This window comes from Pyrus communis, chromosome 15 (assembly GCF_041283825.1).
Source record: "Pyrus communis isolate YQ-2024b chromosome 15, ASM4128382v1, whole genome shotgun sequence".
NCBI lineage: Eukaryota > Viridiplantae > Streptophyta > Magnoliopsida > Rosales > Rosaceae > Pyrus > Pyrus communis.
This window is the reverse complement of record NC_142579.1, coordinates 16,911,178-16,933,330: the sequence shown is the minus strand read 5'-3', so window position 1 is coordinate 16,933,330 and position 22,153 is coordinate 16,911,178. Positions and strand designations below refer to the sequence as shown.

General features: G+C 36.0%; 1 non-coding gene and 1 pseudogene across 1 annotated transcript; one reads left to right on the top strand and one right to left on the bottom strand.

Moving 5' to 3' along the window:
• Positions 1–5,123: 5,123 nt before the first annotated feature.
• On the top strand, positions 5,124–6,733 carry LOC137725172 (putative ETHYLENE INSENSITIVE 3-like 4 protein pseudogene; annotated as a pseudogene).
• A 5,985-nt stretch (positions 6,734–12,718) lies between these two features.
• LOC148690597 (U6 spliceosomal RNA) lies at positions 12,719–12,821 on the bottom strand. The gene has a single exon (XR_015957388.1). It is a non-coding gene; the product is annotated as a U6 spliceosomal RNA (small nuclear RNA).
• Between the last annotated feature and the right edge of the window lie 9,332 nt (positions 12,822–22,153).

The following is a 22,153-nucleotide window of genomic DNA, read 5'->3' as shown; positions in this document are numbered from 1 at the left end:
GGACATAATTTGCATGAAAATGTGTATCGGCAGTGTTCATTCCAGAAGCCAAAAACAGATCTAGGGTGATAATGGGGTTATTTTTATTTAACCCTTAAAGATACGGTAGGGTTGTTTGACAATTTTGGAGAAAGATTTATATGGTACGTAGTACACCGTCATCATCATGTTTCGTGTTAATAATATAACAACATATGTAAGTTTTTTTCCACATAATATTGTATTAACCTGAATTAACAGTGACCTATGCCATGTAAACTGGAATTAACTTGACTCTTTTATGGTTTTGGAGGAGTTCTGCTTTAATCGTGATCAATTTACGGAACTTTATGCTTATGATTGAAATCATTCATATTATAAACACTTTGTAAAGATTATCTCTATATAAAAAATAATAAAAAAATCAACAAAGTATAAGATTGTTTAGTGATTAAATTATATAAAATCAAATGGATGGATTCGATAAACGTATTAAGAACCGTTTATCTATTTGCTAAAGTTGTTGGTGTAAATTACTCTTCTTTTTGTTGGCTAAAATATCCATCTATTTACAGATGAGTCTATATTGAGGTGAATAGTACAAAGAGGCCCTTCATGCGGCCCTCACTCATGGCGCTTTAGTCTTTGAACAAAGATAAAGGCAAAAAGAAAAAAGAAAAAAGAAAAAGAAGCAAAGTTTAGCAAAAATGTTCTTGTTTGTTTAGCAAACACTACAATGTAGATGCCAAAGCATTCTTTCCATGTTTAAGAAAATAGAAAATAACAATTGGTACATTTTGCAAGTGCTTTTAATTTTCCTTTACAATCTTTTCATGGTAACCTTTGGACGTCACTCTATACTCGGCGCCTGTATTATTAAAAGCTTTTATTGCTATCTGTCTTCGCTTTCTATTGCTTTCATATGCGATTTTTCTTACAGCTAGATAATAGATGTGCCATAATTGGCCCAAGATTGACAATGATTTCTGGAATGTGATAACACTGAAAAGAATATTATGCACGAGTAAATGATATATTGATGACTTTTTAGTTAAAATGGTCATTCAAATGGCATAACTAATAACATTGGTTCTTGAGATTTGAAATTAATAGAAGTGGTCTTTGAATTTGTCAATCATCGATTATTTTGGCCATTCCGTGAAAATTTTGTTAAATATGGACTAAAATGACAAGAACTCCTTAATTTAATAAACAATGAGTCAAAAGGATTTGTAAAAAATTAAGGTTAATTTTATTGCCAGTGCATGTTCTTAGTGAATATTTTTCTTGCCAGCGCCAGGGTATTTTTCTTGCACGAATGAAGCCAAGACCCTCACTCGGTGCATGTTTCTTTCCAGTGGCATCCAATCTGGTCTGTTGAATCTCAGTGAATAATGCTACCAATGAGCGATTTGTTTCCTTATGAGTCTGCTTTAACCCCTCGTGGTACTGATTTGCTGTATCTTGTTTGAGACTAAGTAGACCAAGCTCACGTTCCAATGTAAGTTCAAGATGTCTGGTGTGTTTGGCAAGCCTGGGCCGAATAAAGGTTTTAGGAAGTACATTCGAGGCCTCATTGTCCTCGTTGTTGTCTTCCTTGACCATTCTTTCTGGAGGTCTAAAATTGGTACGCTTAGTAGTCATTGCGATAGCCGTCGCAGTTAATTTCTGGTCGCCAAGATTTATTGTCACCTTTTGGTATGCCGCAAATCTGGCGTGACGGAAGCAGGAAGATCATGTGCTAGTTCTACGCTATATGGCACATTTCCAGGTTTGTAGATGTCTGATTTGTCGATGTTTTCCTCGTTGTTGTTTTCTTCTTGATAAAGCGGGATTCAATGGTCATGGACTTCGTCATTTTTTAGCACTTGATCCCACTGGCGTGTCAAAATGATAATCCTAGAAATTATAAATCCTACGTAGTGCGCACGTCGAGTAACTACTGAGCTAACTACGTTGTTTGATTTATGTGGACGTTCTAACTCGTTACCGAGCTCGGTTGGGCAAACAAGATAAGTGTGGTGGTGTGGTGGTGAAATGTGATGCTGACTTCTCCACCAAGCGAATGTGACCAAGGAATGAACACTTTCAGCCTAGTATTTTAGAAAATGAAGACAAGATTATGCAATTCACTACTATGTTCAGGATCTTCTGCACCAGGTCTGGCAACTTCTACTATATTTGTGAAAATATATGTGCATTGAATTGTTATCAGGTTGTAGGGAGAAAAATACTCAAAGAAAATGAATGTATTCACTGTGAATGTTGTTCGGTATATGAATGTCAAACTCTGAAGTGCACATGCCAGTAACCAATCATAGAACACCTCACTTTGCTAGATAGTTGATAAAGTGACCTTGTTCGGTGAAAAAATCAAATACCCTTCGCGAGTGACCAACCAAACTTGAAATAGTGTTGTTAATCCAAACTAAAGATATTTCTCAATCAACTAGTTCTACACCTCCAATGATGTTAATCCAAACTGATGTCACTAGTTACCAACACAATGCTATTTATCCAGATTGAATGTATGTTGACATGGGGCTATGGTCGTTGGTATTTTTCTCAGGGTATGATAAGGTTTCATGTAGAGCAAAGGTTTCGCATAAAGCGTTGAGCTATGTGTTAAGTTGAAGGTCCTCTGTACATTGCAGAACTACTTCTATTTATAAGGGTGAATTTTGTGATGACCAAACTTGCTGAAGTAGAGTCATGTTATGGCTATGCCTTCTCGGCAACTACCTGGATATCCTTGATGTTATTTCATCAATCTACTTGTACTGAACTAAATCTCTTTCTAGTCTTGATCTCTTTGGCCTGAACTAGGATGTTGAACCTAGTTCATTTATGCACTTAATTCACTCCCCATTTGACCAACCATAAGTTTGCATTCTTGGAATGATTTGAATCTTATAAAAAAACGTATCATGACCTTAAGAATTTCACTTCACTCAAGACTCAACCAAGCCATTGCTAAGTTTGATCCCTTAGTAATCCCAATTCCATTAGGACTTGATCAAATTGTCCATTCATGTGCTGATAAAGTCACTTAACCTAAAGGATCACCATTGGGCCAAGAGTGCGTCCCTCCATTTTGATTTATTTCTTCTCGGCCTAAATCTAACATTTCAAGCCTCAAATAGCCACACAATGAACTAGTGATAATACTGAACTATTGAACTTGTCACACAAGTAAATCCAAATTAAGACCTCCCCTCACATGTTAAAGAAAAAAAAAAAAAAGTACCACTAGAGTCTACACTGTAGTGTTGGTAAAAGGGCAAAGTTACAGTGGAGCAAGGAGGGGCGGCCAACCCTCCCCTCATCAAAAATAAGTCCAGGAGCGGCTGTTCTGCCCCACTGGTCCCATTGGAAGTGATGCAATCCCGGCTTCTCTGCTGCTGCGTAGGCTCTATTTTTTTTTTTTTTTGAGTTGTTTTTGTTTTGTTTTTTTGTTTTTTTGTTTTTTTTTTCTTGTTGGGCTTTGTTTTTTTTCTTCCAGTACAACCCTAGTTTATAATTTTATTTTTTTGTAATTTTTTTTTAATGGAATTTTGTAGTGTAGTCGATTTAGCTGAACGTGTGTGAAGGGTTACTAAAAGGATTAATCAAGTATTGGGCAAAGAGGGATCGGTTTGTGCTGCGCCAGACCACTTATCTGGGTCCAAATCCAACTCCATCTTCGAGAGGGTTTCACAAACCCTTCACTCATGGAGAATAGCGAAGTTCAACGTGTGGACGAGATTCAAATACACAAAATGCCCAACGAGGTGATGATCCATGACTAAAAGGGAAGAGTCTCGTTTCTTTATCATTGTTACTATTTAATTTTCAATTATCATAGTTTATATTTTATTGCAAGATTGTTGCTTGTATTTATTAGTTTTGACAATATAAGTATTGTGCATCCGGAATTGCTATTGGAATTCTTCTCGATGTACCGAGAGTGGCGGGAGGATGATGTCCACAAGATGAGCAAAAGACAGGTTTGTTTTCACAGGATTACTACTGTCTTTGTTGAATATTGAATTTGTTTAAAGAAACAACTCAAGTTTTTTAGGGTTCATATTTGCACTGACGATTTGTTTTTTTATTGTCAGACAATTTATGGCTTTGCCACTGCCTTTACTCATTTAATTTTCACCTCTCCCTCTATCAATTCCTGGCTTCGCCACTTGTGCTATTTATACATACAACAAACATTTGGTCGCACACCTTGGTCCCAAAACCTTGTGCGATGAACCCTTCGTAAGTACACAGTAAATATGATGACTTCAATGCGCACCGACCATTTCAGATTCCTTTGCGTGACGAAAATCTTTACATGGGAAATTCTTTGTTGCACGATGATTTGGCGCCAAAAAACTTCTCACCCGCGTTTACTTGAAGGACTTTGTGCGACGAAGAGTTTGGTTCGTTGAGCAAAGATACCTTGCGTGACAAAATCCTTCATTGTGTAAAGTTTTCAACATTCGTGACGAATTCCTAATTTCGTTCCACAAACACACTTTGAGTGACAAAATTTTTGTCGTCGCGCAAAGTATCGCCTCATAAGCTGTTTTTCCTACCAGTGAATATCATGTTTGAAATTCGATTAGTATGTAAAATGTGGAGAAGTTACAGAACATGAACAATATCAAGGACGGTTGACGAAGTGTACATATATATTCCTGTCTCCAAACCAAACAGCAAACACATCATAATTTTCGTTTCTTAGCGTACATAGCGATTTCTTACGCATGTATGGTCTCAATCTTTGAAATTGAAGATTGAACATGATGATGCAGCTTGCTTTCGTCGTCACAAATCACAATGTCATCATAGGCCTTAAATTTAATTATTTCATCAAAACTTGCCCTACGTAGTATTCCACATCCACAGAATCTGAAATTGGCCTAAAAACAACTCTACAACTGGAATGAAAAATGTAGAAGATTATTTAATTCATTCAAGTTGGAGTGACAACTTATATATATATATATATATATATATATATATATCTTGGAATGGATAAGTCTCTTAGCTCGTCAATCAAATTTGGTAACCATGGATACACCATGCGTCCCACATGCATGCAAACTTATATTTGAAAAAAAAATCATACACACACACACACACACACACAAATTGACTGTACCTACACACAGATCCACCGCGTACGGCACCACCCCTCCATTAGCTTGTTACTTCAGAATCTCACGTAATTCCTTGATTTCAGACTCCTCCAAAATTTTCCCTCAACCTCGTTAAAGCCAATCTTGTCCTCAAGCTTTCACATTGTTGTTTCTAAATTTGGCAAGTTCGTTTCTCACCGCCATTGGACTTGGTTGTTTTTATATGGACTTAACTTAGTTACACAGTCTTCATATCAATAGAGACGCGAATATTTCAACTATGGTAGAGTTCCATGGAGAAGTTGATACTGTAAGGGTTGGGATAGTTGTAAAAGATGAGGAAGCAGCTGAAGATCACATCAGCTACGAAGAGCTCAAGAAGCGAATGTGGAAGCATCGTATTCGCTTACAAAAGCTCAAAGAGTGTAAATATCATTGAGGACGAAGAAGACCGTGAAGATGAAGAAGAACCTGCAGGGTCGTTGGCAAAGCAAGAAGTGTCTCGTCGAAAGAAAATGGCAAGATCCCAAGATTCGATACTGAAATACATGGGGAAAATCATGGAGGTATGCAAAGCAAAGGGCTTTGTGTATGGGATTGTGCCTGAGAAGGGAAAGCCAATGACGGGCTCCTCTGATAGCTTAAGAAAGTGGTGGAAAGACAAAGTGAGATTTGACCAAAACGCCCCCATTGCAATAGCCGAGCATCTGCCAGCTCTGATTTTTGAACAAGGTGAGTTAGATCATGGCTCTTATGCTCATTTGCTTCATGAATTGCAAGACACTACTTTGGCGTCTCTTCTTTCTGCTCTGATGCAGCACTGCATGCCGCCACAGCGGAGGTTCCCTCTGGAGAAGGGTTTGGCTCCTCCTTGGTGGCCCACTGGGGAGGAGATGTGGTGCTGGGACCAAGGGATTTCTGTAGAGCATGGCGCTCCTCCTTATCGGAAGCCCCACGATCTTAAAAAGGCATGGAAAGTGAGTGCCTTGGCTGCTGTGATCAAACACATGGCCCCTAATTCAGATAAAGTGAGAAAGCTTGTGAGGCAAAGCAAGTGTTTGCAAGATAAGATGACTGCTATTTTGTCCAAAGTGGTTAACCAAGAAGAATCATTTATACAAATTACTGAGAAATGCCTCAAAATCTCTGATCACTCAAATAAAAAGGTTAAGAATATGAAGTGGCCTGCTACTGCTAGCAATGAAAAGAGGAAGTTGATGAGTACTGATTTGGGATTAGGGTTTGTGGATAAGAAATCAGGGGCAGACCATGATCAAGATCAAGATCAAACACTGTGTGTTTATGAGCAAAATAATGTTTCTGATTTGTTGGCTAAGGGAACATCATGTGCTTTATTAGATGATTGTCCCTCAAATGATAGTGGTGTTGTCAGTGTAGTGGATTGGATCGATATGGAGCTAGACAAGATCAATCGGATTGATCACAACAATGGTGCACTTGTAATCAATGAGCAAGTTGGTGGGGACGTGTCTGGTACTAAAGTGGGAGGCTATGGATCAGCAAGCTATTGGGGAAGTGGTATTTATGATGATGATGATCTAGCTATGGATGGAGCATTTGAGATCGGAAGGGGAAACATGGATTCGATTCTTTCTTCTGAAGAGATGTTACATACATAACGACCACGATTCAACTTCTATTTGGATTTGGGATATGAGTAATTAGTGAAAGCAGTGCTATTGGAACTATTTATCACGATCAGGAAGTAGCTAGTGATGAATCAATATTTTACTATATATTTTACCTTATTCTTAGTATTAATTTATTTGTTATTTTGGTAGAATTTTGATGCCTTGATTTATATTCTTAATGTAGGACATTTGATTTCTTCTGGAGCAAAAAGTGATCAAACGGATGAATTTTGGAGTAATTTTAATTGGAGGATGTTCGTGTACCTTTCAAGATGATTGTATCAAAAATCCAAATTTTTCTACCAAGCCGTTTGACCGTGGTGATGAAATTAAGGCCCAGCGCGCAGCTTTCTCAAATTGACGTTTCTAGACGTTTTGAGTATTTTAGAGGTCAAGATAGCATATTTTGAGGAAGATTCCTTCTGAGGATTTGTAGGGGACATCTTCAGTTTTTTGGGACCAAATCGGAGTTAATTTGGTCGGTCAAAAGTGTGATTTTCTGAGAAGTCCGAATTTTAGTTCAAATAGGAAACCTTTTATTTTCTGTTGTATTATTTTATTATGTTTCCTAGTTTTATTCTAAGACCTTTTAGGGTTTTAATTTTTAGTAGTATAAATAAGATATTTAGCCATTAGGGTTAAGAAAGAGAGGGGGGAAAAAGGAGGATAACGCACACACTACTTTGGATTATTCAAGTTTATTATCAAGGTATTTTCTATTCATGTTTTTAATAATATTTTATTTTATGACTATTTGTAGCTAGTTTTGTTTGCTAGGGCGAGGCCACGAGCCTTAGTAAGAATATGTAGCTTATTTTCAATTTGCTTATGATATTATGCATGCAAGTTTTGAGTTATTAATTACTGTGCTTTAAACTATCTACTTGTCTTGATGATTGGCCACCATTAAGGTATTTAGAAAAGTAATTTGATGCAATTTTGGCGGAGGTCTGTCCCTGAAATTGACTAAGGCTTTTTGTAATTAATATGTGTAACTTCTTAGGATGGACGACCCATCTTAAGGGTTATATGGTTTTTTAGAAGCTTTTCACAAAATTTAATGAGTCATGCATGTTCACATTCGATTTGGACGCCACAGAAGGGTTGCATGTTAGATATATGTTCTATGTTGGAGGTTCCAAGTAGGGCATACTTTAGGAAAACCTAACCTTCAAAATATGCATGTGTAATTCATAAGTAATTGAAAGAACTATGTATGATTGTCAAGGTGACGGCGCAACCCTAGTGCTTAAATTTATTTTCAAAACTATTTTCTTTTGTTTTCTTTACTTTCCCAATTTATTTAATTGTTTTTAATTAAATTCATTTTTAATATTTTAAATCATAAAATCAACCTCTTCAAAACTTTGTTTTTAAATAATTAATTAAAATTTGATTTAACATTGATTATTCATTTAATCTCTGTGGAGAACGACCTTGCTAAAGTCATCTATACTACAATAACCTTGTACTCTTGCAAGTATTTAAAGTGTTTTTATCCTTACTTTTGCAGGTGGTAAAATCCCTACCAAGAAATTGGTGCCGTCGTTGGGGATTGTTTCAAATAATTTGTGTTTATCATATTCTTAGTTAATTATTTTTGTAAATATCTTTTTATTTAGTTGTTGATTTTATTTTTATTTTTGTAGGTTATTGTTTGATTAATTTTGAGAACAATTCAATAATGGACCTACCAGCAGAAGGATTGCCTTTATGGGTTTCTTTAGCAGAAAAGAGTTTTTATGAATTTAAACCTATAGTTTGTGCCCTTTATCAATGCCCCGAAAGAGAATGTTTTCCGGAGTTTGTCGAAAAACATATCAATATGAAAGACAATTCAAAAAGGCATTGGAACAATCCCTATTTAGAGTTTTATGCTCCATGTTTGAAAAAACATCTTTATTTTATGTGGGCATGTAATAAAAAATATTTTAAGCAGCCTGATGTTCCCCAAGAGCTTCTGGTGGAAGACAAAATCTCTATATTGTTGGAATCATCTGAATTGTACATTGAAAGAAGCAATCAAGGATTTCAAATTCAAGCCTACGATGAACAAGAGGAGATTGTCACAAGAACTGGGGAGCAATCGTCTAGCCATTCACGTCCAGGGGAGGAAGCAGCACATGGTGATCCTATAATCCCACCAGAAAATTGCTACCCAAGTTTATGTGCCACAAGAATTTTTCCCACAAAGTCTGCAAGCATGCACGAAAGCTGATGCTTTGGAGGACAGCACACCTGCACAGCCCACCAAACCTGAGGAACTTCACGAGGAGTCGTACAAGAAGGCTGAGATCTGTAAGGGAAAGAATAAAGTGCTTAATGGCAGCCCAATCTTTCGTCCAAAAATTCAGCCAATCCAAAGGTTGTGGGTATTAAATACAAGGTTTAAGTCAGTTTAGCAAAGACGCAAGCCTCTATGGGAAGGGCCCTATTTGATTACAAAAAGCCATTTAGATAGAAGGGCAATTACGAAGAATTCAACCACTGACAAACAACAACTCATTCGATACCTACTGTTGCCGTATGATGCTATCACGAAGTGGTTGACTCTAAGAAAACAAGTGACGTGATCACCAACCTCATTCAAATACGTCTGGCTATAGACGTTAACTAAAACACTAATTGGAAAGTAACCTAATTTTTCTAACTCTTTTCTTTTTATTTCGTTTATTTTATTTTCCTGTTTTTATTCCTAATTACAAAAATCACAAAAAATTAAAAATCGGAAAAAAGAAAAAAAATGCAATTTTAATTCTTATTATTTTTCTTTACTTATCTAATTGGGGAGGGATTTGTGATTGCAGGTTGCATTCAGATTTGAGTCGACCATACAATCCACTGAGCGTGCTAGCACTCATCATCCATTCATCAACATTTATCAAAGTGCAGAAACAGAAACAATGTGGAAGTTCTGAAGTGCTTACAATGGGGTTGCTACGAAGGCCTCTATACTGCTTGGGACCCTTTTCACTAAGTCATTCCCTCACATTTTATTAACAGTTTTATTACATTCAAGTTTGGGGGTTGCAGGTTGTACATCGAATATGAGCTATGGTTTTGGAGGCACGGCTAGGGAGCAGCGGTTTTGTGTTAGGGTTTGAGAGAAATGAAGACAGAGGAAGTGAATTCCCATGGCTCTGAGCTCGAGGCGAGAGAGAGAAGTGGCTGAGGTTTATGAAATCAGAGATGGGAAATGAAGCAGCTAAACTCTTATATAGCCAGAAAGGGTTTTCACACAAGTGGCTTGTGTGTGTTGCGCAGTCAGCGCGCAGGTCTCAGGTTCGAATCCCAGGTGTGTCAGTTTCCTTTTCTTTTCTCTTAATTTCTGTTTTATTTGTTATTTTTTTTTTATTGTTTTCTATCTTTCTTTTCCTAGTTTTTTATTATTATTATTTATTTTTAGTTGTTTTACATTTTTATTTTAGGACTTATTATTTTTGTTTCTTTTCTTTTCTTTACTTTTCTACACCTTGAGAACAATGTGTGATTTAAGTTTGGGGGTGGGAGATAAGAATTTTTACGTCTTTGATTTTTGAGTCAATAAAATAATTTCATTCTTTTAAGTTAATATTCATAGTTTATTTTAAATGTTAGAACAAATAGACATAGTGAAGGTTAATCTCACATTGGAGTCTTTTCTATTTATCGTTGCTTAGACACTAATTCATGAGTTATACTTTTAAAATTAGCACATTCACATCAACATGGTCTGTGAGGAGTGAGATTGAAACACTTACTTTCAATTTTTGTTCTTAGTAAAGTAAAGTTTAGTATGTGTAATAAAGTAATATTTGTTCCACCCGAGACTTTGCTTAGTAACTGGGCCAGTCTTGCTTGATCAACAGTGATTCTCGCGTTAAACAGTAGAGTCTTGGCATGGGGCATGGTGGTTAGTTGGTTTCGTAGCCCTTTCAGCTCGATTTAATAAGTCCTTAGGGGCGTTTTACACCTAGTGCCTTAAAGCCTTTGTGGTTTGGGAGTCATTGACTTAAAACTCGCTACATGGGTTGGATAGAAAGCTTAAGGGAACTGACATTGCACAACCACTATTGTTACTAAAATAAAATAAAATAAAATTAAAAAATTAAAAAAAAAGCGAAAAAAATATATATAAAGTTAGTATGTGTGGAATAAAAATGACAAAATGTAAGGGTTTTGTTCGAGTTTTCTTAGCTATGTTGGTTCACTTTACACCAAAGGAAGTTCATGAATTCTTTTCTAATTGATTCTAAATAGCTTAGACTCTGTGGTGGGATTAGTTGGAACCATTGGAAAGATATTCTGATTTGTAACGTGTTCTATGGATTGCAACTTGAAGATGAAAATTTTATCTTCGTTGAGTTTTAATAAAGTTTCTAGTTTGTTAGTTTTTGTTTTTGTTTTCTAGTTTTGTTTTGCTTGAGGACAAGCAAAAAGCTAAGTTTGGGGGTATTTGATGAGTCAATATTTTACTATATATTTTACCTTATTTTTAGTATTAATTTATATTATTTTGGTAGAATTTTGATACTTGGATTTATATTCTTAATATAGGCATTCGACTTCCTCTGAAGCAAAAAACGATCAAACAGATGAATTTTGGAGTGATTCTAATTGGAGGATGTTCGTGTGCCTTTCAAGATGATTGTATCAAAATTTCAGAATTTTCTACCAAGCCGTTTGACCATGGTGATGAAATTAAGGCCCAACGCGCAGCTTTCCCAGTTTGACGTTTATGGATGTTTTAAGTATTTTGGAGGTCAAGATGGCATATTTTGAGGAAGATTCATTCTGAGGATCTGTAGGGGACGTCTTCAGAACCTTTTGGGACCAAATTGGAGTTGATTTGGTCCGTCAAAAGTGTGATTTTCTGAGAAGTCCGGATTTCAGTTCAAATAGGAAACCTTTTATTTTCTGTTTTATTATTTTATTATGTTTCCTAGTTTTATTCTAAGACCTTTTAGGATTTTATTTTGTAGTAGTATAAATAAGATATTTAGCCATTAGGGTTAAGAAAGAGAGGGGAGAAAAGAAGGAGAACGCACACACTACTTTGGAGGATTCAAGTTTATTATCAAGATGTTTTCTATCCATGTTTTTAATAATATTTTATTTTATGACTGTTCGTAGCTAGTTTCGTTTGCTAGGGTGAGGCCACGAGCCTTAGCAAGAATACGTAGCTTTTTTTCAATTTGCTTATGATATTATGCATGCAAGTTTTGAATTATTAATCACTGTGCTTTAAACTATCTACATGTCTTGATGATTGGCCCCCATTAAGGTATTTAGAAAAGTAATTTGATGCAATTTTGGTGGAGGGTTGTCCCTGAAATTGACCAAGGCTTTTTGTGGTTAATATGTGTAACTTCTTAGGATGGACGACACGTCTTAAGGGTTATATGGTTTTTCAGAAGGTTTTCACAAAATTTAATGAGTCTTGCATGTTCATATTCGATCTGGACACCACAGACGGGTTGCATGTTAGATATTGTTTTATGTTGGAGGTTCCAAGTAGGGCATACTTTAGAAAAACCTAACCTTCAAAATATGCATGTGTAATTCATAAGTAATTGAAAGAACTACGTATGATTGTCAAGGTGACGGCGGAACCCTAGTGCTCAAATTTATTTTCAAAACCATTTTCTTTTGTTTTCTTTACTTTCCCAATTTATTTAATTGTTTTTAATTAAATTCATTTTTAATATTTTAAATCATAAGATCAACTTTTTGTCAATTTTTTTTTTTAAATAATTAATTAAGATTTGATTTAACATAGATTATTCATTCAATCCCTGTGGAGAACGACCTTACTAGAGCCATCTATATTACAATTACCTTGTACTCTTGCAAGTATTTAAAGTGTTTTTATCTCTACTTTTGCAGGTGGTAAAATCCCTACCAGCTAGCTAGCTAAATTACTCTTCTACTTGAATGTTCATATCGTTGTTGTTATAAATGTATCAATAAAACAATCTGTACCAGAAGCTAACAAGACTAATACTTAATTTCTCCATTTATGAGTGTCATCCTTGCACAAGAGCCACACTAATCTTCTCTGTAGCGTTTAAATTTTATCCAATGTCCCCAGAGAGACAGAAAACCATATGAGAGAATTATGCAGCTAAACGAAAACTTTATCTCACCCACACACGCATGCATGCCTGTACACATTGCATTTTTTGGGCGATGAAAACTTCGTTGCGCTAAATTAATAGGGCCAAGGTTGAGACGCAAAGGTTTGTGGGAAAAATATATATACAGTTCGTCATGGAAGGAAGTCTACACGACAAAATACAGGCAAGAAATGCGAAAGTTTCGGGAGAAAACTTTATCGTTGCGCAAACATTGAGGCAACGAAATGTTTGCATCGCAAAGATCTACAGGTGACGAAAACGTTTCGTCTAAAAAAACCTTTACAGTACGAAATATGTTCGTGCATTAAACATTTGCACAACGAAATATTTCATCACATGTTTGATATCCGAAATTGTTTTTATTTTTTTATTTGCATTTTATGATGCGAAAAGTAGCAGAAGTTAAACTTACAATACTATGTTTGACGCTAAATAGCTATGTTCAGCGCTAAATTATAGTTGAGAAAACTTTACTTCCAACAGCCTAGCTATGTTCAACGCTAAATTAGCCAAATGAACAATTGCTAGAGAAACGTAGCCCAAATGGAGGGAGAAAATAGCAAAGGTCAAACTTAAAATACTATTAAAACTGACTTTTGCTTTTGCGTTCTCTTTCCTCTCGACCCTTCCTATCTACGATGCTCGCCTATCTGCCGGTTGCGCCTTTTCAATATGGCAGCAAAGATCTGCAGATTTCTTGGCCGACCACCTATTCAGTATTGATTTTCGCCCTCGAGATGAATAATTGACGGGAAAATGAAGGTTACTTTAGCAAATGATGGGCATAGGTGGTGAGATTTGACGGAGAAAATAAGGGAGAGTTAGGATGAGATTGGGCGGAGAAAAAAATAGGGAGGGGAGAGAAAGTAAAATAATTGCCTCTAGAGGGAGACTATGTTGAGAAAATTAGAGTATACAAAGTATTGGAGAGACAAAACAAGTAAACAAATTACTTGTATTACACTCACAAATTTTACAGCACACAAACTCTCAAAGACACAATTTAGAAGTTATGACACTCTCTAACTTTTTAAAGACAAACTTTGGAACACTCGCACTCACAAAAACCTTATACCTCACTCTCACACTTAGAATAGAACTCACTTCTTGGTTGTTTCAAATAGGGTGGATGTCTTCTCCTTTTATCGGCATGGATGGAACTTTGGAGAAGCGTGGAAACACCATGCTAGAAATATCTAGTTCGTTCCACTAACTTCCTTTGCTAAAATAGTCTAGAATTTTTTCATGTTTAATCTGCATATATGAAAAAATCTTCTAACATTTATCTAGAGAACACAAAAAGATTTTTATGAGGGGCTGGGCTTAATTGGCTGGTGTTGGTCTTTAACACTCTCCTTCAACGCCAACTCATTCTTTTCATTATGTTCAGTTGTCGATGAAACATTTTGAACTTGCCAGTATTCAAACCTTTTGGGAACAAGTCCACAACTTGATCATCTGGCTTATTCTGGGCATCTCAATTTCTTCTTGTAGAAACTTCCATGTGATAAAATGGTAGTGTATCTCCACATGCTTAGTTCTCGCATGAAAAATTGGATAACCCATGAAACAAACAGCCAATTGATTGTCGTGGTATATATGACATTGAATAATCTCCTAGTTGTTGTAGATAATTCATTAACTGTACCAACCATGGAACCTCTTGAGCTTCCATTGCTGCTGCCCTATACTCTGCTTTTGTAGTTGACAAAGATTTCGTTGGTAGTCTCTTACTGCACCGCGAAACTACTCTAGAACAAATTCTAAAGAGATACCAATGGTTGATCGTCTGGTGCCATAATCTCCTGCAAAATCTACGTCACAATAGTCAACCATCTTACAATCTTCACCTCTTGTACTGTTGTACAAGAGATCACATTCAATTGTACTCTTTACATATCTCAATATTCGTTGAATTACTTCTAGATGAGGCTTCTTTGAATTTTGCTTGTATCGACTCATCACACCAACTACGTAAGAACTTTCAGGTCAAGTAAAAGCCAAGTAGGTTAAACTACCTACCAATTGTAGATACATTGTTGCATCGTCTAAACTTGTCTTCATGTGCGCACATCTTGGCATTGGGTTCCTTATGTGTTAATATTGGCTTGCATTCAAGCATCCTAAATTTCCATGACAAATATTTACATATTCCAATTGACACGGAAATATCCCTTCTTCTGTGTGATCGACCTCTAGCCCAAGTGTGTTTAAACTAATCAAGTTATTTCATTTAGAAGCCAACTGACAAATTCTCCTTTGTTCGATGAATTTCTATCATCATCACCAGTGATGATTAGGTCATCCACACCAATATGACAACTAGTTTTCCTCCATTAGCTTTGACAAATAAACTGGAATCTGCAAGTGCCACAGAATAATCACTTTCAGAGAGAAATTCTAGAATCTTACCGTACCATGCTCATGGTGCTTGTTTCAAACTGTAGAGTGATTTCCTTAGCTTGCACATGTGTTCATGATGAGTCTTGGTCTCGAATCCTCTTGGTTGACTCATGTAGTGTGGGAGCATACCAAAAAAGCAATTGACATGGCAATCCATAATTGGTTATTCCTGGCAACCCGATTTTGAGTCATCAACAACAAAGGACAAGTCAGAATAATTGTCAAACGAGTGCTTGATCTAATAATGGATTAGGAAGGTTCATTATGTTGAAGTATGCCTGAAAAGGAATTGACGTGATAACATGTAATTGGTTATTCGTGGAAACCCATTATTGAGTCATCGACAACAAGGGGCGAGTGAGAACATCCGTCAATGGAGCGTGTAACAGAATAGCAGATTAGGAAAGATCTATTATTGATAAGGATGAGTCCAAGGAATAACTTAAGTAGTAGGGATGAGATTGCCAAGATGTCTTAATCTTGAGATACATATAGTCTTAAATTATGGAAATGACTATTGAACATCCACAAACACTGGATTATATCGTATTCAGTAGTATGTCTTAAACTAGTATGCAGTTACATAGAATAGACATAAAGGTGCTTGTCTTTAAGATTGATTTCACAGAACATTCATCAACTATAGAAATGTACGAATATAAGATTACTTAGTTGCCAATCGTACCACACTTCTAAGTTATAAATGCAACTAGTTTTAGACCTGAGGCATCACTTTTATCTGGTGTTGATAAATGTGATCTTTGATCTAGCCTCGGAGCTCTCAAACAATAGCGGAGCCCTATTATGTAAGGTTCAGGATCATATGCATCAATATAAAGATACATGAATGCACAAAAAGGAATGGAGCAAATGCAGAAGGATTGGTCGTACCCTTACCATTGCGGGCCTAAATTAGATTAGTAAATAAAGGCACTTCCTGCACTTCAAAGAATCTATGTGTCTACTCATTTCAATGATTCTTTTGTCACCTTCAAGGTAATTATGAAGGTTGATATTTTAGGAGCCCCTTTATGATCTATCTCCGAAAGTCTTTGGCCAAAACAACATACAGGAGATTCATTAGGGTGATCATATTCATGCATAAAGTTTAACAAATCTTCCATGCTCTAAAGTATATGATCGGAAAAAGAAGATAAAGGAATCGAATTGCATTGTAATCATAACTAAGGTTCCAAATATTGTTGTATGAATTCAAACATATTCTGATTAATTTGGGTAGCCGAAAGCCATTTCTAGATGTTACTGTTCGGTTTATGGATAATCCTACTAAGTTGAGTTAGAATGGCTTTGTTGTTGTTGTTGTTGTTGTCAAATGATAGATTTTGTTAAATTTAGATGTTAAATTAGCCACGAACTGGGTTCAAACCGACATCATCATGCCAACACATTTCCACCACTGTGATAAATGGCCAATTGTGAATTAGCGTGGTTTCTAATCATGTAAAATTACATTAATTTGATTAATTAAATTATCCACTGCCAGCTTTAGTTTGAACCTACAAGGTTGTACAACAATAGAATGATATCGAAGGATAAAATTGGTGAAGGTTGAATTAAATATAAATAGTTTATTTTAAATAATTTTATTTTTTATTAATTGGTTGGGGCTTTTGTATTTATTGTTGGTTAATAAGCTAAAATAAAATACAGAAGCCTTGTTTGAAAGGAAAGACCAGATTAATTAAATAAAGGGATATGATCAAGGGACAAATATTTTTACAAATACTTTTACACTCTTTTTAAGCCTTTTGATTACATGACATTCAATGGTTCTTATTTATTCATTAAATGACAAGGATGCTTATGTGGATTTTAACTAATATTACAGATAAAATAAAACTGAAAAAAAAACATAAAATCTAGAAAATTAAAACTAAAATTAAAAAAAATGGAATAACGTGTCCCCGTATTTTCATATGTACAAATTGGTTCAAAGCATAAATTCAGGATATTGCGCAAGCCAAGGAATCAGGAACAAACTTTCATCCCTAAAACTATATGCATCCTCCATTTTTATAGGCACACCAAAGTGCGCCGGAACGAATACAGAGAATGGAAAACGAATGAGTAGTATATACCCTGAATCCAAGTCTTGATTGAAATGGGAATAGGAGAACCAATTTCAGTTAAAGTTTCTTCCTTTTTTAATTATAGTTTTAATTTTCCAGATTTTTAGTTTTTTTTCAGTTTTGTTTTATCTTTAATATTAGTAAAAATCCACATAAGCATCCATGTCATTTAATGAATAAATAAGAACCATTGGATGTCATGTAATCAAAAGGCTTAAAAAGAGTGTAAAAGTATTTATCCCTTGATGACTGGTTTTAAGCCTTTTGATTACATGTAATCAAAAAACCGAAAACCGAACAACCTAAACCCTCAAACATAGGGGTGGGTTCAAAAAACCGAAAATCGAACCTGATCGAGGCCGAAAAAACTGATCCGAAAACTGTCAAATCGAACTGAACTGGATATGGCTGGTTCACTTTTGGTTTTTGAGGTTCGGAAACTGAACCAAACCGATATATATATATATAATTATTTTTTATAATATTTTAATTATAAAAATCATAAAAATTAAAAAAAATCTCTGAAATCTTAGAGGCATGAGGGTTCAAAACCATGCATTTTAGGTTGAAAAGTTTCATTGAAACCAACTTGGCAACATGTTTTGTTTCGTTATGATTGTATGACTAAACTATTTATAGAGATTTTAAATCTATAGTCTTTTGTGGAATTAGAAATCAACAAAACCCTAGCCACTAGTAGTAGCAGCCATACCTTTTCTATTTTTCATTCCCCTCTTATCTCACTCGTCCCCTGCGCCTCGATACTCCTTCCTTGTCGATGCCTCCAATTTCTCCATTCTTCTCCATTCTTCTCTCTCTGTTTCTCGATCTTCTCACTCCAGGGTAAGATCTCCAATCTCTTATTTATTTTGTCGATTTATGGGTTTTTTTAGAGTAAATTCCATGGAGGGAATCTGAAATTTTGGTGTAAATTTATGGGTTGTTGTTATGTTTCGTATTGCAGATTTATTTGATTTTTGTGTTGTGAGAGTCTCACCCATTTCTTTCCCTTTCTTTTTTTCTCCCCTGATATCATTATTTGCTTCTCCTCTTTCTTTGCCTCAGCTGCAGCAAAGGCAGCAGTAGTAGCACCACCACAACCAGTTGCAGCAACTGCAACAGCACCACCTTAACCAGCTATGGTGGTCTTGCCGCCTAACACTGCCAACAAGTATGCAGCGACCACCTTCATCTCTGCTTGATAGGCCCTTGGATCTGCGGAGTGTTGAGAGAAAGGGTAAATTTGCAGCTGAATGCGAAAAAAAATGTGCTTTAAGCGCCAGATATTAAAAAAAAATTCATGAAAAAACCGAAACCGAACAAAAAAAGACCGAAAAAAATTGGACCGAACCGAATCGAACCAAAATTTTGGTTCAAATTCGGTTTTGACAAAAAACTGAACCGTTTCGAACCGAACCCAGCCCTATTCAAACATATTCTAACTAATTTGGATAGCCGAAAGCCATTTCTAGATGTTACTATTCGGTTTGTGATTAATCTTACAACGTTGAATTAGAATGGTTACTAATTATGTAAAATTAGATTAATTAGATTAATTAAATTATTCATTGTCAGCTTTAGTTAGAACCTACAAGGTCACACTCAATAAAATGATATTAAAGGATAAAATCGGTGAAGATTGAATTTAACAGAAATGGTTTATATAAATAATTTATTTTTTGGATATTTGGTTTGGGCTTTTCTATTTATTGTTGGTTAAACTAAGATAGAATAAGGAAGCACAATCTGAACGGAAAGACCAAATTAACTAAATAAATAAAATAAGGAATGAATTGAGCTTAGTGGCAAACGGAAAGGTGTGGCAAGCCCAAGGAAGGATTCCTTAGTGCCTGCGGCACATATGTGAAAAATGAGAATTAAATTGTAATCCTACTTGGTTATGAAATTATTCTATATATAATGCTAAAGGGTCTTTGGACCAAGAGAGAATTTTACATATTGTGAAATCAAATTTAGAGAGAAGAGAATTAGGTTTTCCAATTTAGAGAAAGACAAGACATCACACTGCTATACCGTTGAAAATGACCTAGCAGTTTGTCATCTTCTTACTTTACCAACCGAAGATTCATTTGTGTGAATACTAGCAGATGACTAACACTTGGGAGCCTCAACAACAAATTCATTTTCATATGAAATCTAGAGATTGGAATTCTAAACTTAATTTATGTTTCTGAAAGTGTTCTTAAAACTGAACACAAGCATGTTGATTAAACTAGATCACGGGGATTAATTTAATAAGATTATGCGGAATCCAAAGTTTCAGTAACCATGCATGTAAATTGGAATATATATGCTTAAATTGTTGGAAATATTCGACGATACGGATGCTACTTTTCCTACAACAAATCACGTAAAATTAATTTTTGGATATCACAATTTTATCACCACAATTTATTAAATAAAATAAACCGAATAAGATAAAATACTTATCTTTTATAGGTAGAGAATACTTGTCATGCCCTGATCCTGACATACATCCAGGATCGACACGTGATGCCACCAAATACCCGTATATCTAACATACCCCGCCTCCGGGATATGTACAAAGCGTAGATCAAGATTCAAATTTCATAGCATTATTCGTACATTTTATGGCTGCATCTAACTTCCTCGTTAGACTGCCTACTTACCCTAAATAGGGATCAAGCCATTCGTAGTTCGCCATTCACTACACCGACTTTTATCACAGTACATCAAATAAAAAAGCATAGCATTTCTCAATCAATTGTTAGAATTTAACAAGCATGAAATTACTAGGTTCAGGCCTACATAACAAACCCACATGACATTCAAGGTTTCCATTCCACCCATCATATAATTCACTATGTTTTCAACTTAATATCGCAATCCAAGCATGTAACATATCAAAGGATCAACCAAGCACAATATTTTCCTCTGGTCATGATAGGAGCATATTCATGCGACTTAATTAGCTTGTTCTCGTGCATTTATGTTGTGTTTACTTAGTTATTTTAGTGTTTAAGGCCACTTTTGTGTATTTTCAGATTATAAGGCCAAAGTGTGCAAGAAGATGCAAATTGGAGTCTTTTGGAGCGAAAGAGGAATGAATGAGTTGAAGACTTGAAGAAACGACGAACTCCTACTCCAATGATGAATTCTTACCAAAACGAGGAATCCTACTCAAACAAGGTTTCCTATTTTAGGAAAGTTAATCCTAAGTTTCCCGTTTTGGTAACCTTTCCTAATCTTAAACGTCCGTATTTTCTAGCCACTTTGAAGTCTTTGTAGGTACTTTAGGACACAAAACGAAAGCCCTAGGATCCTTAAACACTCTTGCCGTGCCTTTCCCTTTCTTCCCTTCCCTTGCCGTACAAGGGAGGGCAATTTTGTCCTAGGTTTGCACTTAAAACACATGCTTCTAAACCCTAGCCGCACCTTGCCCTTTTATTTCTGAATTAAACCTATTTCTCTCCCAAATTCAATCCTAGCCGCACCTTTATATTTCTTATTTAATTTCCTAATTTTTGTAAGCCTTTGATTTAATAAGCTAGGGATTTATTTTTCTAAACCATATATAATTCCTAAGCTAGCCGTCACTCCCATTTTTGGATTGAATCCGCAGCCACCACATCCCATTTTTATTTGATTCTTTCCACCCGTGCATGGAGAATCATTCAGCCGTGGCCCCCCCCCCCCATTTAATTATCAACCTAGAATCTCACCCATTCATTCACTAGCCGTCACACCCCATTCATTCTCCCAATCCGTGCATTTTCCATTGACCCTAATTTCATTCAGCCACCATTCTTCAAACCGAGGCATGATACACCCCATTCATTGACAATCTGTGCACTCCCATTCACCCTTTTTCTAAAACTGCCGCATCCCACCACCCAAAAGCTTTCAGCCGCAGCACCATATATTATTAATTCTTCTCTGCCGTGCAGGTGACACACCAATTCCAGCCTTCCCCCATCTTCACGCAGCCACCAACTCCCATTCTCCCATCAGCCGTGCATCCACCAACACCCAAAACCACTGCCCTACCATTCCAGCCACCTTCCCCCATCACTGCCGCAGCCATTCTACCACTCTCCACCACCTTACACACCTTCCTACACCACCACACAACCTTGCCGCACCATTAAACCACCATTAAACCATCCCTAAACCAGAAACACATCCAAAAACCACCCACAACCAATCTGCCGCAGCAAGGAGAAGAGGAAAGAGGAGCTTCGACGCGCACCAATTCACGTGGATTCGTTGGGCGTTCTAGGTGTAATCAATCCCTTGTGCTTTATGTTAAATTCATTTGTATTTCTCTTTCTGTGAACATGAGAGGCTAAACCCCCTAGTTAGCTAGGGGGTGATTCGAAACCATGATTATATATGTGAAATAAGTTGATTACTTCCAATTATCGTTGCATAAGTTTTGAATACAATTTGCTTAACCGTTTAATTTAGAACTTATTCTTGTATGTTGATTGAGAGTGCACGCTTAATTTGCATGCTTGAATTTGATGCTAGGATATAAGTTTGTTTCACCTAATCGTTATGAATTTATATTCACAAGTAGTGAAGGTTGCTAGTCACGATCATGTTAAGTAGATTCCTGGCAAGCGTATCATGCTTTTCATAGTTACAAATGCCTTGTCGATGCTTATGATTTCCAAAGAACGTAATGATTCTAACTTATATCTTTATCATGCTGTTCATATAGAGAGTTTGTTAGGAATAATTTGTTTGCGATGCATATTCATCCAATTCAATGATTCTAGGGGAATCTGAAGGTTAATTTAAGCAGACCTAATTAA